Below are 16,201 nucleotides of genomic sequence, written 5' to 3' on the forward strand. Positions count from 1 at the left end.
TATATATAATATATGTTATAGTATATGTATAGTATATGTTTCCTACATTCAACTTAAATTTTAGGCCAAATTACAATTAGCAAACTCAAATTAATAGCAAGCCCAAAGTCATGTGCAAATAGTGCATAAAAGTGTAAAATGTACTTTTATTTTGTGTTCTAATCCCACAAAATCAGTGCTTCGGTGCTCATGCCCTCTAAGCCACACACCCGAGCAAGGAGGAGTTAACACCTTTTGTGAGGTGTGTATGTAAAATAACTGACAAAGGAACCAATAAAAATAAATACTATAGCAATTGTATTTTATTGTGCCCTACTGCAAATAAAATCTTTACTAATACCATGAAGTATATTTTGCAGCTAGCCATAAAAACCTGGAATGGAATTCTAGGGAAATTCTGATTATCAATAAATTATAACTACATGCATTTTGTAAATTAAAGTTAGCTATCGGAAATGATAATTCAGGCAAAGAAAATATTCCATTCCTTATACATAGATTCCCAAGTTTTACATAACCCAAGTGGCATTTATATTTAGTTTATTTTTTTTTAATATAAGGTATCTGAGTAGCTAACTTATGAAAATCTAGGCAATAGCTTGATTTTATTCAGCAGGAACCCTATGGTATGTCATTTTTACATACAAATTGGAACACCTCTACACATAAAATATATTCTATCAACTTTACACCATGACATCAGAGTGGGAACAACCCCCTCCTTATATTCTGATCTGCAGCCACACATTATGCTTCACAGAACTGAATGTTTATGGATGTTAGCAGCAATGAGATCTTCATCTTTGTAATGAAAAACCTTCATGAATTTCCTTTTCAGCTTCTAATAATGCTCATCGCCTAGTTTCTCAAATTCATTTTTCTATCCTCACTATTCATTGAGGTATCTATATATAGCAAAGCATATAATCCATAGAATATTTCACATTGCTTTTACCTATGTAATGGTGTACCTCTCATCCATTACATCCCAGTGCCAACATCTGGATAACAGGACATCTTCTTCACAGTCTGCTAAGTGAGTTCTTACAATACATTTAGCAGTCTGATGTTCTTAAGTCTCTAGTGCCTCCACCTGTAGGAGGGCTTCTGGATACAAGAAGGTTTCTCCCATAGGACATTCCTAATCCCCAGGATAGATTACTCTTACTTTCCCTTGAGTAGGTCCACACTTGAAAGCAGTTTTCCATGTTTTACTTGATCTTGGTAGGTAAGACAAAGAAGGTGGGATACTCACAACTCACACAAGACTCCTAAAGCTGAATAAAACACAAAATCTCCTGCGCATAAGTAAGGCAGTTCAATACCAGCCCTTGCCACTCAACTTGACATATAAATACACAATACCTTGCTGCCCACTTTGGATCAGCAACTGGAAAAACACAAAAGAGAGAGGATGAACAGTTACCACATTATCTCTAAAACCATTTTATTCAAAAGCATGAAAAATGCACTTGAAAGTTACACAGTCTCAAAACTGTCCCTGATTTCGATGGACTGTCCCTGATCTGGAACAAAGTCCCTCTTCCCTCCTCAGTTGTCCCTCATTTTAGTCTGTTCTATATAGTTGTGTATAAAAGGCACTTTTTATCTTTCAAAAAGTGTTTCCCAGTGCTAAACCTTTCATCCAATGTATCTATTGCTGCATTTGGAAATTTGTGGGTCTAACTAATCATTTATTTTGCATAATTCTAATTTAAGGGGGTGTTGCAGGGTGGGTGGGGTGTCCAATTCCTAAATACTTTTGCTAATAAATGTCTCTCGTACCCATCTTAAAATGGGGGGTATGCAGTCTGTTTATCCAATCTATATGCTCCTGGACTTTGGAGGTCATCACCAAGGATCCAAAGGTGGATCTCATAATTCTCAGAAGAATGATGCAGAACTTCTTACATAGTTACATAGTTAGTAAGGTTGAATAAAGACACCAGCCCATCCAGTTCAACCTAAGTGAGTGTCTACAATCATCCCTATTAATTTAAGGTACCCATATAGCGACATCAATTTACGCAGCACTCCACACATACAATGTACACTCACATCTGTCCCTACCCTCAAGGAGCCCACAATCTACGGTCCCCAACGCACATTCATATACTAGGGCCAATTTTGGACTGAAGCCATTTAACTTACCAGCATGTCTTTGGAGTGTGGGAAGAAAACGGAGTACCCAGAGGAAACCCACACAGGCACAGGGAGGACATGCAAACTCCAGTCAGGTAGTGGTTTGGATTTTAACCAGCGACCCTTTTTACTGCTTAGTGAGAGTGCTACCCCCTACACCACTGTGCTACCACATCAGCCACAAAACTAGAGGTTTGGATATGAAAGTGTTGAAGTAGTGACTCTAGAATATTTTCTTATGCCTACATGACCTGCCCTATCATAGAGAGCAAAAAAAAAAACCCTCTACATAGCCTTCGCCTGCAACCACCCTCTTCCCATGGACCTCCTCTCCCCAAGAGTCATTATTGAAAAAGGACCCTTCCAGAACATTGCCTCTCTGTTTGGTCAAAGCTAGGTCCACCTTGCTAATGACAAGCTTACGAAGCGCTTGGTCAACTGACAGAGCATGAAGGCTTTTCTGTATCAATGGTCTCATCCCACCCCCTATTTATTTAGTGCTGGTGGTAAGCAGTAATTACTACTACACAGTATGACGTTCACATAGTGGTTGCTTTGAGCCATTGGACATTTCACAGAAAATGACCATGGCTCTTCTAATACACTGGACACTCTGCTCCAACATAAAAACTTACATAACTTACATAACTTACACAAAAACTTACAACTGAGCATGTGGAGAGTGGGATGAGACCGTGTATTTTTAATTTTAAACAGTATAGGCACTTATTTTTAATGTTTTACATAACTATACCTGCAAAAGGAGCCAGTCTGAAGTCATCTAGTAGGACATAACTTTAAGGGTTAGGTCAAGTGTTGCTCTTATATAAGTGTTAATGGCTTATTACAAAGGTTGGGTAATTGTTACTGTAGGTGTTAAATGTTCAAGTAGGGGAGGCGTAATTGCCAGAGGGAAGCTTTAGTGTATTGGATAAAATCCTACCCAGCTATGTTATGTATGACAATTCACGGGCTTGGGAGCCTTACCTCCACCAACCATTAATATTTCAGTTTTTGGTAGATGCTGAAACATTAAACTACCTACATTTTTATATGTCTCTCCCAGCATTTGAGCTGCCAGGCCAGCTTACCTGTCACTGCCATGGGAGTTCCAGTCTCCCAGCTGGATTTGAACTAATATTATATACTAATATACTAATTTTATGAAGAATACAAGAGAATACAAGAGAAATGGTAATATTACTTCAAAATGTATGGGAACACTCAACTCTTCAAGGCAGCTGGAAGCAGAGCTTGGACTATTGCAGGCAAATTTTGCCGTCGCAAACCTCAAAATAAATAAGAAAGCTAGCAGGTGTCTCAACGCACCAAACCACACCTATAATTAACATTTTGACTTTGGTTGAATTGATTCTGTAAATAGGAAGTCGATAGAAAAAAGATTTTTAAAAATATAAAGCTAAATTCGAGCTTGGATCATATTTTTAATCAAAATGAAGGTAGACATTTTTTTGTAATGTATATGTTGTGGATTTCATAAAGAAGATATAAGAGGCGGTGTGTAGTTTGAAACTATTTGTTGTGTTTTTTTTTTCTTTGCCAATCATTGGTGTGACCTTTTAAAGATATAAATGTCACATCAGTCAGACTTATTTTATACTGCTGGGTCGGAGGTAACACGATTGAGATGATGTTTTTTTCTGAAAATGAAGGCAATGGAAAGCAGTCCTCACAGACCTGTCATCTAAATCTATCTTGTACTCAGTGGTGGCTGGTGCTTACATTTTTAGGGGGGCGCAAACAAGCTGAAAAATAACCCCATTAATTGCAGCCTCACTTTACCATGAAAGGCAGCCACTGTGCCCATCAAATGCAGCCACTGTGCCATTAAATGCCGCCACTGTGCCCATCAAATGCTGTCACTGTGCCCATCAACTGCACCACTGTGCCCATCAAATGCTGATACTGTGCCATCAAATGCTCCCACTGTGCCCATTAAATGCTCCCACTGTGCTCATTGAATGCTGCTACTGTGCCCCCCTGCCTGCCGTCTGCCTGGCACTTACCCTTTCGGGATGGGGCAGCGGGTGATGGCCGCGACCGTTTCCTTCATATCCTTGATATCTTCTCCCATCCACTCCTCCCATCCTCTCCTATGATTGGATGCCTGTTGTTTCAGCCAATCAGGTGACGGGTAACAGACCCGAGCACCTGATTGGGGGAGAGGAGGTTCAGTGTTAGGAAAGGAAATATTCATTCGCTTTTCTAACACAGCTGAGTGAACTGCGTTCGCTGTTTACCTTTTTTGATGCATATTAGAGCCTATGGCTCTAATCACGTGCTTAAAAAAAAATACCCCGCCGCTGTAATTCAGTCACCCAGCAATGCATGAATCTATCTATTGGTGATATAGGGGTGGCTGGAGAGAGGGGGCAGCGTCCATGTGCCCTTATGGATGCACCACCACTGCTTGTACTGGTCTAGCTTCAGAAAAATTAATACTGATTGGTTGCTGAGGATTGCAAATTTTCCCCTGGTTTTTCCCTGGAGCATGCTTGTCCATTGATGAGTATTATTTAACTGCATGGTTTTGGAGCTTGATCCTGTGTAACTTGCCTTATATGCCATCCTTCTTCTAGTAACCATCTTTGGTGTGCATGGAAATAGCTAGAGCATTCCCATTTTGAGAATGTGGTATACTCTCCCTTATTCAACCTGGGTCCTATTATACACCTAGTGGGAATCTTTTACCTCAATATTTTAAATAGCATAATAAGTTCTATCTCTGGAGATCAAATGGGATGATCCTGGCCCACTGTGTAGGGATGGTGATATACCCTCCCAGTGATCTAATACACTTCTTTGTTCCCTTGAAGACAAGAGTTATGTAAATGCATCAGTTTTTGAGAAACTTGTACCTAGTTTGTACTGTAATCACTATATAGTGTACAGTTCAGTGTTTTAATGTGTTTTATGAGATGTGATAAATAAAAATTGTATATAATTTACAGTATTAATGCCTCCAAAGCCACACTCCAAACTGCTTCCTATTGTATAATGCAAATTCTGTTTGCAGCTTGTATTGTATCACTGAATGCTGCCCTTTTCTTTAAGATGGCCTATTGAATTTCTCTTGAAGCCCAACTTCAGGCAGAAAAAAAATGATCCCTTGCAGTGGGGCTGCTTGTGCTCTGCAAGGGTTAATAGCTCAGTTTTTCCAGGGGGTAGGAGAAACAGTTTAATTACCTGATCCTCCTCCACTTCCCTGGCAGATGGTGCACCACCATGCTCCGGTGGAGGCATGTCCCTTGGCATCCTCACGTGCATTGGTGCATTGAAGGGCTAAAGACCCGACTCTTGTCCTGAACACATCAGGACAATAGGTCACTAGAGCACAGGGGTGCAGAAGCTGTGGGGACCAGTATACTGTAGATACGGGGGGAGGGGGGAGAAGAGATTTGGGTAACTATATTTCTTTTTTCTCTTCCCCTATATATAAACGAGCAATTAACCCTTGCAGTGCTGATACAGCCCCACTGAAATGCATCATTTTTTATTTGTCCAAAGTTGGGTTTAAATTAAACATGGTTACTATTGCTGATCTCCTTCTGAAAATGCTAGTTGCCTGCAGTGCTTGGTGCTCCATCAGTTGGCGGGGGGCGGCAGACAGACCTGACCATAGACATCCCCCCCCGATGCTCCAGCCCGCCATCCCACACTAACTCTCCCCCCCCCCCGCGGCTCAAGCCCGCTACCGCACAACACACCCACAGACCGACCCCCCCCCCCCCCGGTCGCCAGCTCTCTTATTCACCCTCTTGCCTGCCAGACCCCCCGTCAGCTTGAAACCTCATTGGAATACATGCATCTGGCACCCTGCATGTAGTTTAGTAGCGAGCACATGGATTGAGGGGTGGCTCCTGTGCCCCTAATGAGCGCCCACCACTGGTTGCCTGACTATTACATTGACCCACTGACCTCAATACTTTCTGTCCCTGAACAAGATCACAGATGAGGAAAGTCAGGAAAAAAATAGTTTTCTGCATACACACTCCCGTTCAGTGACTTAATGACTTGAAAAAAGATCCTCTGCCTGTCAGCAAGACCGACATTTTTGGAAGCTCAGAAACGGTAACCCCTGTATTTCGCTTATGACTGGTTTAATTTAATTATGAAGAGCATCTAAATCCTTCCACAGTGTGTGTAATCTTCTCTTCTTCTGCTACTGTCTATTTCAGTTGTTAGTAGCCTTTAAAATAATAATGCCGCCTGCTGGTTGCAAGTAGTAAATATACCTCTTAAAAAAAAAGTTAGAATTTTTTATTCCTGAGCAGTTGTGCTCAAAAGTTTGCATACCCCGGAAATATTGGTAATATACAGGACAGTATATAGTACAGTACAGTATATATAGTACAGTATTTACTACATGCAGACAGCAGGTGGCCCCATTAATTAAGAACATGAGATAGTATGCAAAACACAATACTTTAATTTCTCATGGGATTCATTTTCAACTGTAGGTCATATGAAACAAATAAAACAAAACATGGCAACAAGTAAACAAATGAAATTACCCCTGTTTAAAAGTCGACATGCTCTTAGTTCTTAATACTATGTATTGCCCCCTTTAGCGTCAATGACAGCATACAGTTTTTTGTAATAGTTGTCTATGAGGCCCCCAATTCTTGCAGGTGGTATAGCTGCCCATTCATCTCAATGATATTGAGGTCAGGAGACTGTGATGGCCACTCCAGAACCTTCACCTTTTCTGCTGTAACCACTGGAGGGTCAACCTGGCTTTGTGCTTAGGGTCATTTTCATGCTGGAAAGTCCAAGAGCGTCCCATGCGCAACTTTCCTGTAGAAGAATGCAAATTGTCTGCCAGTATTTTCTAAGAATGTGCTGCATTCATCTTGCCATCCATTTTCACAAGAATCCCTGTGGCTTTAGAGGTCATACACCCCCAAAACATCAATGAGCCACCATCATGCTTTCCAATGGGGATGTTGCTATAGGCCAGGGGTAGGCAACCTTTGAGAGATGGAGATGGACAATATTGAAGAAACCATCTGGGAGCAGAAACTAACAAGCCCCTGATAAAAAGTAATGACAGCATTAAAAACCTAGAACAATCTACTAAAACGGTCACTGTAAAAATATAACCTTAAACAATAACTTCAGTGAGAAACTCAGCATTCACTTTCATTCACAATTTTTTCATGTCTGATGAGCAATTGGTTACCTCCACAAGTCTGATGCCTGAGTTCATCATGAAAGTAGAAGATCTGGTACTGCATGCTGATTTAGGGCAGTGGTGACAGAGGTCAGTAGTATGTTGGGCAGTGTACAGAGGTCAGTGGTATGTAGAGCAGTGTAAAGAGGTCGGCAATAGGTAGGGCAGTGTACATAAGTCATTGGTATGTAGGGCAGTGTACAGATGTCAGTAGTAGGTAGGGCAGTGTACAGAGGTCAGTAGTAGGTAGGGCAGTGTACAGAGGTCAGTAGTAGGTAGGGCAGTGTACAGAGGTCAGTAGTTTGCAGGGAAGTGTACAGAGGTCAGTAGTATAGAGCAGTGTACAAAGGTCAATAGTTTATAGGGCAGTGTACAGAGGTCAGTAGTAGGTAGGGCAGTGTACAGAGGTCAGTATTAGGTAGGGCAGTATACAGAGGTCAGTAGTAGGTAGGGCAGTGTACAGAGGTCAGTAGTAGGTAGGGCAGTGTACAGAGGTCAGTAGTTTGCAGGGAAGTGTACAGAGGTCAGTAATAGGTAGGGCAGTGTACATAGGTCAGTGGCATGTAGGGCAGTGTCCAGAGGTCAGTAGTAGGTAGGGCAGTATACAGAAGTCAGTACAGATGATGGGGCAAATTAAAGATGTCAGTAGTAGATAGGGCATTGTCCAGAGGTCAGTGATATGTAGGGCAGTGTCCAGAAGTTAGTGATATGTAGGGCAGTGTCCAGAAGTTAGTGATATGTAGGGCAGTGTCCAGAAGTTAGTGATATGTAGGGCAGTGTCCAGAAGTTAGTGATATGTAGGGCAGTGTCCAGAGGTCAGTACAGATGTAGGGCAGTGCACAGATGTCAGTAGTAGGTAGGGCAGTGTACAGATATCAGTAGTAGGAAGGACAGTGTACAGAGGTCTAGCGCTACATGCATATTTGCACTTATGCAGTAAAATTTGAGAAAACCCCATTATATACTGTAATTGTTATGTGTTCCCATTCGCACATCATGCCTACATTTTTTTTAAATAAAAATATTCCTACATTTTAGATGTTTCTCAAAAGGGGGTATCATGGCTGACTGCAAGGTGCTTTCAACAATGTTAAAGTGAGCCTGCCCCAGGTCTGTTCTGATTAACACACAATACAAGAAGTCCAGCCTTTACCCCTTCTTAGGACAGACAGTGTTCAAATCAAGCTGCAATCAATAATGAAGATCTGCCTGAACAGTATAGACAGGGTTATTTATGGCATCCCAGTTACCCAGCCCCCTCATTAACAAAGAGAACTACTTGTATTTCCTTGCTGGAGAGTCCAATGTAGAGCATCCAAAAAGAAAAAAAAGGTAAGTTGCAATTTAATTTTTTTTTTTTTATAGTTATGCTACGTGAATGGGAACATGTAACAAATATAATGTGTTATCTCAATTTAGCTGCAAAAGAGGAAATTCACAAAGTGTTTGTTACCCCAACACTTCACAGTCCTGATATGTGCCTGCTGTACCATGTACTTGTATGAGAAAATGTTCTATTTCTATTGCTTTGTGTGAAATGCTTGGTATTCCTGTCAGTCCCTCTGCTTTCCCGGTAAAGTGGTAGTAAACCTGCAAGGCAATGTCATAATCTGCTATTATGTGGTATACTAGCACATTATGTGAAACCTACTTTAGAACGAAGCCCTCCAGCAGTGCGTTGTCACTCCTGAAGGTGCTTTGATTGACACCCGGTCTTCCTTCCGGGTTTGCGGACTTCGGCTGTGTGACTGGTTAGACCCACGATGACATCACTCCTGCACATGTGCATGGGAGCTGCTGGTTACGGCACAAAACTCTGAAGAAATGGGCTTGGTGGCCATTCCTTCAGAATGCATGTGTCGGTGACATTACCGGCTGCATCTACAGTAAGTAGCTCCTAAACAGTGCACGTTTAGGGCATGTTTACATTACATATTATAGACTCCCCCATAGGTAAAAATCACACATGGGAATTTACTCCCACTTTATAAATGGACCACACTAGGCATGAGAGCACACAGTGGTCAGTTCTCTAGCTAGGCCTGGGAACTCAGTCTACACTTGATCACACTTGCTCTGACCCCCCTCCCCCCCCGCACAGTCAATCACTGAGAAGATTAGTGTACTGCTGCTTCTCCTCCCCACCCCCACCCCCAGCTTTTATGCAGCTGAGAACTGAGGGAATGTGATCACTTATAAAAAAAAGGCAAAAAAGGTATTTATAATGTTTTTTTTTAAATCTATACAAAAATGTTTTGCTTTAAATTTCTATTTTAAACGTAATGGTCATTTTACAAGGTGACCGTTTGCAATCACAAGGGGTTGTAAAGGCAGAAGGTTTTTTTTATCTTAATGCATTCTGTGCCTTAAGATAAAAAAAAAAACCTTCTGTGTGCCTCAGCCCCCCTAATACTTACCTGAGGTCCTTCTCTATCCAGCGATGTCCACGAGTGTCTCAGTTGGCTGAGAGTCTCCTTTTGGATTGGTTGAGACACAGCAACAGCGCCATTGGCTCCCGCTGCGGTCAATCAAAGTTATCTAGCCAATCAGAGGTAAAGAGGGCGGGACTCCATGTCTCAATGGAGACACAGGGAGCTGTGACTCAGCTTGGGTGTCCCCACAGCAAGCTGCTTGCTGTGGGGGCACTAAATAGAAGGGAGGGGCCAGGAGCACAGAAGAGGGTTGCAAGAAGAGGAGGATTGAGGCTGCTCTGTGCAAGTCTACTGCAACAGAGCAGGTAAGTATAACATGTTTGTTATTTTATTAGGAAAAAAAAAAACACAAGACTTTACAATCACTTTAAGTCTGAAAGACGACCTACCTATATGACAGTTTAGAGGTATGTACAAGATTCTTGTTCTACTCCCAGGACCTAATACATGAAAAGTGTGTTGGAAGAAACATTTTGTATTGCCTGGAGCAATCAATCAGCTTTCATTTATATATTTGAGGAACAAACAAGGAAGCTGATTGGTTTCTGTGAACAACAAGGCATTTTATATTTGGCATACTCTTCGTATATCAAGCCCAATATAGCATCCTTTGGTTGTATATAGAAATACCTCTCATAATGTAACTCGCTCTTTTCAAATCATTCTAAAATAAGCCACGACATTGCAATCATCACCTCATAACAATCAGGAATTAATCTGCGCCGCGGATCCATACTACGCTTATTTGTTTTGCTTTGCCCGACTCTACACGCTATGTCAGGATGCACACATAAATCATCATAAAAATAATAATGTATTGACAAAGTATTGACTCCAAGACACAAACATGACCACACACTCTAATTAAATGATCATGTGGACAGTGTCATCTAGTGGTGAGTACTGAGATTGTCCCTTTCCTCCAGCATTACCTGGCAGGTCTCTCTTTTTTTTGTTATTCTGGGATTTTGTGAGCCGAGCACTGATGTCGTCCCATTCTCTACAAACTATCCAGTCTGCATGTCATTTCCCACATTATTTTAAAAACATTGAAAAGATTTCCATTTGTATTAGGCTTTCTGCTTTCCACCTTTTAAATATCTCACCATTCTTTGGTTTGACCTTCATTTGTCCTTGACATTTTTACATAGCTCCCTAAGTGAACGGGTTTATTTAAAGAACAAGTCTGGTCTAATGAAAAGCAGTATATTAAGATCATGCAATGTCACCTTAAAATCACTAATTATAATTCTGCAATAACTCCCCTATTGTTAAAAAAAAAAGATATATGTAATTCCTACAAAAGACTCATTTTATACAAGATTACCAAAATGATTCTGCTGTCTTCTATCATTTCAAATATGGCTTTCTTGTCACCACTATGACCACAAACACTTTAGGGGGATGATGTACGTGGTTGATATAATGAACTTCTCCAGAAATGTAATTTCCTGTTCATATGATTTTCTTTCTGCTCTTTAGCAGTGTTTTTTTTTTCTCTTATTACAACACAAAGACTATGGCGACGAGAAGATCATAAAATATCAAGTGCAAGGAATTAATGGGTCTATCTATACAGAGACAGCAGCAGGTATAAATGACTAATAATATTGATACAATTAAAAAATATAATTCAATAAAATATACTATATAAGATATAAAATAATATACTATCCTTTAGAACTGGATAGAGTATGTGGACTAGACTATAGATACAGACTTACAAACAAGATACAAATTTACATAATGGGCAAAGGGATTAGTAGTATGAAGACACATCAAGCCCAATGTAAAAAAAAAAAAAAAGTAAATAAGCATGCAACTTGAAAGCAAAACCAAAAAATAATAACCCAAAGAAACAAAAATCTGACATTACCCACCTCCCCCCAAAAAACATGATATATTATCTATATATCTATATACAGTATCTCACAAATGTGAGTACACCTCTCACATTTTTGTAAGTGCCCTTTCAAACTGGATAGTTTTACAACACTGAAGAAATTACACTTTGCTACAATGTAAAGTAGTGAGTGTACAGCTTGTATAACAGTGTCAATTTGCTGTCCCCTCAAAATAACTCAGCACACAGCCATTAATGTCTAAACCGCTGGCAACAAAAAAGTGAGCACACTCCTAAGTGAAAATGTCCAAATTTGGCCCAATTAGCCATTTTCCCTCCCCTGTGGCATGTGGCTTATTAGTGTTACAATGTCTCAGGTGTGAATAGGGAGCAAGTGTGCTAAATCTGGTGTTATCGCTCTCACTCTCTCATACTGATCACTGGAAGTTCAACATGGCACCTCATGGCAAAGAACTCTCTGAGAATCTGAAAAAAATAATTGTTGCTCTACGTAAAGATGCCCTAGGCTATAAGAAGATTGCCAAGACTCTGAAACTGAGTTGCAGCACAGTGGTCAAGACCATACATAACAGGGCAGGTTCCACACAGCACAGGCCTCGCCATGGTCGACCAAACAAGTTGATTGCACGTGCTCAGCGTCATATACCGAGGTTGAGGTTATCTTTGGGAAATAGATGTATGAGTGCTGACAGCATTGCTTCAGACCTTGAAGGGGTGTGGGATCAGCCTGTCAGTGCTCAGACCATACGCCACATACTGCATCAAATTGGTCTGCATGGCTGTCATCCCAGAAGAAAGCCTCTTCTAAAGATGATGCACAAGAAAGCCCACAAACAGTTTGCTGAAGACAAGCAGACTAAGGACATGGATTACTGGAACCATGTGCTGTGGTCTGATGAGACCAAGATAAACTTTTTGGGTTCAGATGGTGTCAAGCGTGTGTGGTGGCAACCAGGTGAGAAGTATAAAGACAAATGTGTCTTACAAGCATGGTGGTGGGAGTGTCATGGTCTGGGGCTGCATGAGTGCTGCCGGCACTAGGGAGCTGCATTTTATTGAGGGAACCATAAATGCCAAAATGTACTGTGACATACTGAAGCAGATCATGATCCCTTTCCTTTAGAGACTGGACTGCAGGGCAGTATTCCAACATGATAACGACCCCAAACACACCTCCAAGATGACCACTGCCTTGCTAAAGAAGCTGAGGGTAAAGGTGATGGACTGGTCAAGCATGTCTCTAGACCTAACCCCTATTGAGCACCTGTGCGGCATCCACAAACGGAAGGTGGAGGAGTGCAAGGTCTCTAACATTCACCAGCTCTGTGTCCAGTGACAACCTGTGAAGCTCTGGTGAACTCCATGCTCAAGAGGGTTAAGGCAGCGCTGGAAGATACAAAATATTGACACTTTGGGCCCAATTTGGACATTTTCACTTAGGGGTGTACTCACTATTGTTGCCAGTGGTTTAGGCATTAATGGCTGTGTGTTGAGTTATTTTGAGGGGACAGCAAATTTACACTGTTATACGAGCTGTGCACTCACTACTTTACATTGTAGCAAAGTGTAATTTCTTTAGTGTTGTCACATGAAAAGATATAATAATAGGATTTTTATCCTATTTTCTTTATCGTACATCACAGGACACAGAGCCATAGTAGTTACTATGTGGGAAGTCCCAGAGAAATTCTAACTGAGGGGAGGGAGACACAGCAAAGTAGGGCACCATGAGACCAGAGGACCTATAATGCTGCCTGCAGCACACTGCACCCAAAGGCGATATCCTCATGCCTTTATACATCCACATGATAAAATCTAGTGAATGTATGGACTGAAAACCAAGTTGCGGCCTTGCAAATTTGAGCTATGAAGTTGGTGATGCACTGGCCACAAAGCACTAACAGCCCTTGTGGAATGCGCTTTGATCTGAAAAGGTGGAACTTTCCTCTTCAAACCGTAAGCTTGAATAATTACTTGCCAAATCCACTTAGAAATAGTAGATTTTGATGCTGCCTGTCCTTTTTTTAGGACCTTCATGCAACACAAACAAAACATTCATTTTTTGAATCTGAGCAGTCTCCTTCAAGTAGATTTTGACTGCTCTCACCACATCAAGAGAATGTAGCAACTGTTCTTCTGTAGAGCCGGGTTCTGGAAAAAACAAAGGTAGGACAATATCCTGGTTTAGATGAAAACCTGGCACTACCTTCGGTAGAAAGTTAGGATGAGGACGCAATACTACTCTATCCTTGTGAATAATTAAATATGGCTCTTTACAAGAAGGAGCAGCCAATTCTGATACTCTTCTTGCAGAAGATATGGCTACTAGAAAAACTAGTTTCCTTGTCAAAAGGACCAAGGGAATATAATGTATCAGCTCAAAAGGCTGTTTCTGTAATGTAATGTAATGTTTCTGTAATGCCGACAGAACTAAATTCAAATCCCAAGGGCTCAGGGGTGATCTAAGCGGTGGATTAAGCCATGTTACCCCCTGTATAAAGCTACGGACCAAAGAATGCGAAACAAGCGGTCATTGAAATAATGCCGATAAGGCCGAGATTTGGCCGAGATTTGGCCTTTGATAGTACTCAAGGCCATCTTCATCACTAATCCCATTTGCAGAAAGTCAAGGATTCTCCCTATGACATACTTTCTAGATATGACTCTAGAGGCCGGCTTCCTTGCATTAATCAAGGTAGATACCACCGAACCTGACAGCCCATGCTTCTTCAGGATGTGGGTCTCAATAGCCAAACCGTTAAATTTAGCGTTTGTAAGGTAGGATGGAATACCGGACCTTGCGAGAGTAGGTCCAGACGTGGTGTAGGGTCCATGGGTCCCCTACCGCAATCTTTATGATCTCTGCATATCAAGATCTTCAGGGCCACGCCGGTGCCACAAGAATCACTGACTTCCCTTCCTGCTCGATGCTGCAAAGAAGTTGTGGCAGCAGCAGAACAGGAAGGAATGCATAAATCAGTGAAAACTGATCCCACGGGTCCACCAAGGCATGCGAAATAAACAAAACACTTGAAATTGCACTGAAAGTGCACTTGGAAGTGCAGTTGCTGTAAATCTGAAGGGAAGCTCTGCTGATTTTATTATCCAATCATGTGCAAGCTAAAATGCTGTTTTTTATTTTTCTTGCATGTCTCCCTCGGATCTACAGCGACCACACTTCCAAGTGCACTTTCAGTGTAATTTCAAGTGCACTTTGCACTTGTAGTTTGCACTTGTAGTGCAAAGTGGATTTGCCTTTAGTAAATAACCCCCTGTCTCCTCTTCATTTATCTTCAGTGCAGCTGAGGCTGCTGAGAAAGGGACTGGGGAATCTGTGTCCTCAGTCCCTTTCTCTCTCTCAAAGGGGAGGTATCAGGGGTCTGTTTAGACCTGTGATATCTCACCAAAGCCCCCCAACAGGGCTGATAAAAAAATATATATATATATAATAAATATGATGTGAGCAAAGTGGTTAAGTTATCTTGACTGGACGTCATATGATGTTGAGCTGGCTAAGCCACGATCACGCACCCGCGGGGGCGCGCAGTGCAACAAACGGTGGAGTGTCACTATGACACGCTGCAACTCCAATTGTGGTAAAGAGCCTACGATGTAGGCTCTTTACCATGTGATCAGCTTTGACCAATCACAGCTGATCACAGCATGTAACCAGGAAGTGCCGGTAAACGGTTTTCCTCGGTTTGCGCTGACAGGAGAGCCGGTCGGCGGCTCTCCTGTCAGAGGGGGTTTGCACTAATAATCAGTGCATTGATTATCAGCTCAGCCCCCATCAGAGGTGCCCACTACATCTGCCAATTACTGCCCATCAGCTGCCAGTCAGTAACACATGAAAGTGCCCAGATGCCAATAGGTGCCCATCAGTAATGACTGTCAGTACCTCATCATCATAGTTTCATAGTTTCATAGTTAGTAAGGTTGAATAAAGAAACCAGTCCATCCAGTTCAACCTGAGTGTCTACAATTGTCCCTATCCCTGTACATTGCACACTCACATTGGTCCCTACCCTCAAGGAGCCCACAATCCACGGTCCCCATTCATATACTAGGGCCAATTTTGGACAGAAGCCAATTAACCTACCTGCATGTCTTTGGTTCTTTGGTTTGTGGGAGGAAACCGGAGTACCCGATGGAAACCCACGGAGGCACAGGCAGAACATGCAAACTCCAGGCAGGTAGAGTCGTGGTTGGGATTTGAACCAGCGACCCTTCTTACTGCTAGGCGAGAGTGCTAACCACTACACCACTGTGCCGCCCTCAGTGCCATCTATTAGTGCCAATCAGTGCCACCTGTCAGTGTCCATCAGTGCTGCCTATCAGTGCCTATCAGTGCTGCATATCAATGCTGCCTATCAGTGCCCATCAGAGTTGCTTATCAGTGTGCATCAATTCTACATATTAGTGCCCATCAGTGCCAACTCATCAGTGCCCATCAGTGCCACCTCATCAGTGCCTATCAGTGCAGCATCATCAGTGCCCGTCGGTGAAGGAGAAAACAATATTTTATAACTAAAAAAACAAAAACATTTTTTTCAAAAATTCCTTTATTTT

The sequence above is a fragment of the Lithobates pipiens genome, unplaced genomic scaffold (genome assembly GCF_037356315.1).
Source record: "Lithobates pipiens isolate NorthernLeopardFrog02 unplaced genomic scaffold, aLitPip1_a1.2 Scaffold_8, whole genome shotgun sequence".
Lineage (NCBI taxonomy): Eukaryota > Metazoa > Chordata > Amphibia > Anura > Ranidae > Lithobates > Lithobates pipiens.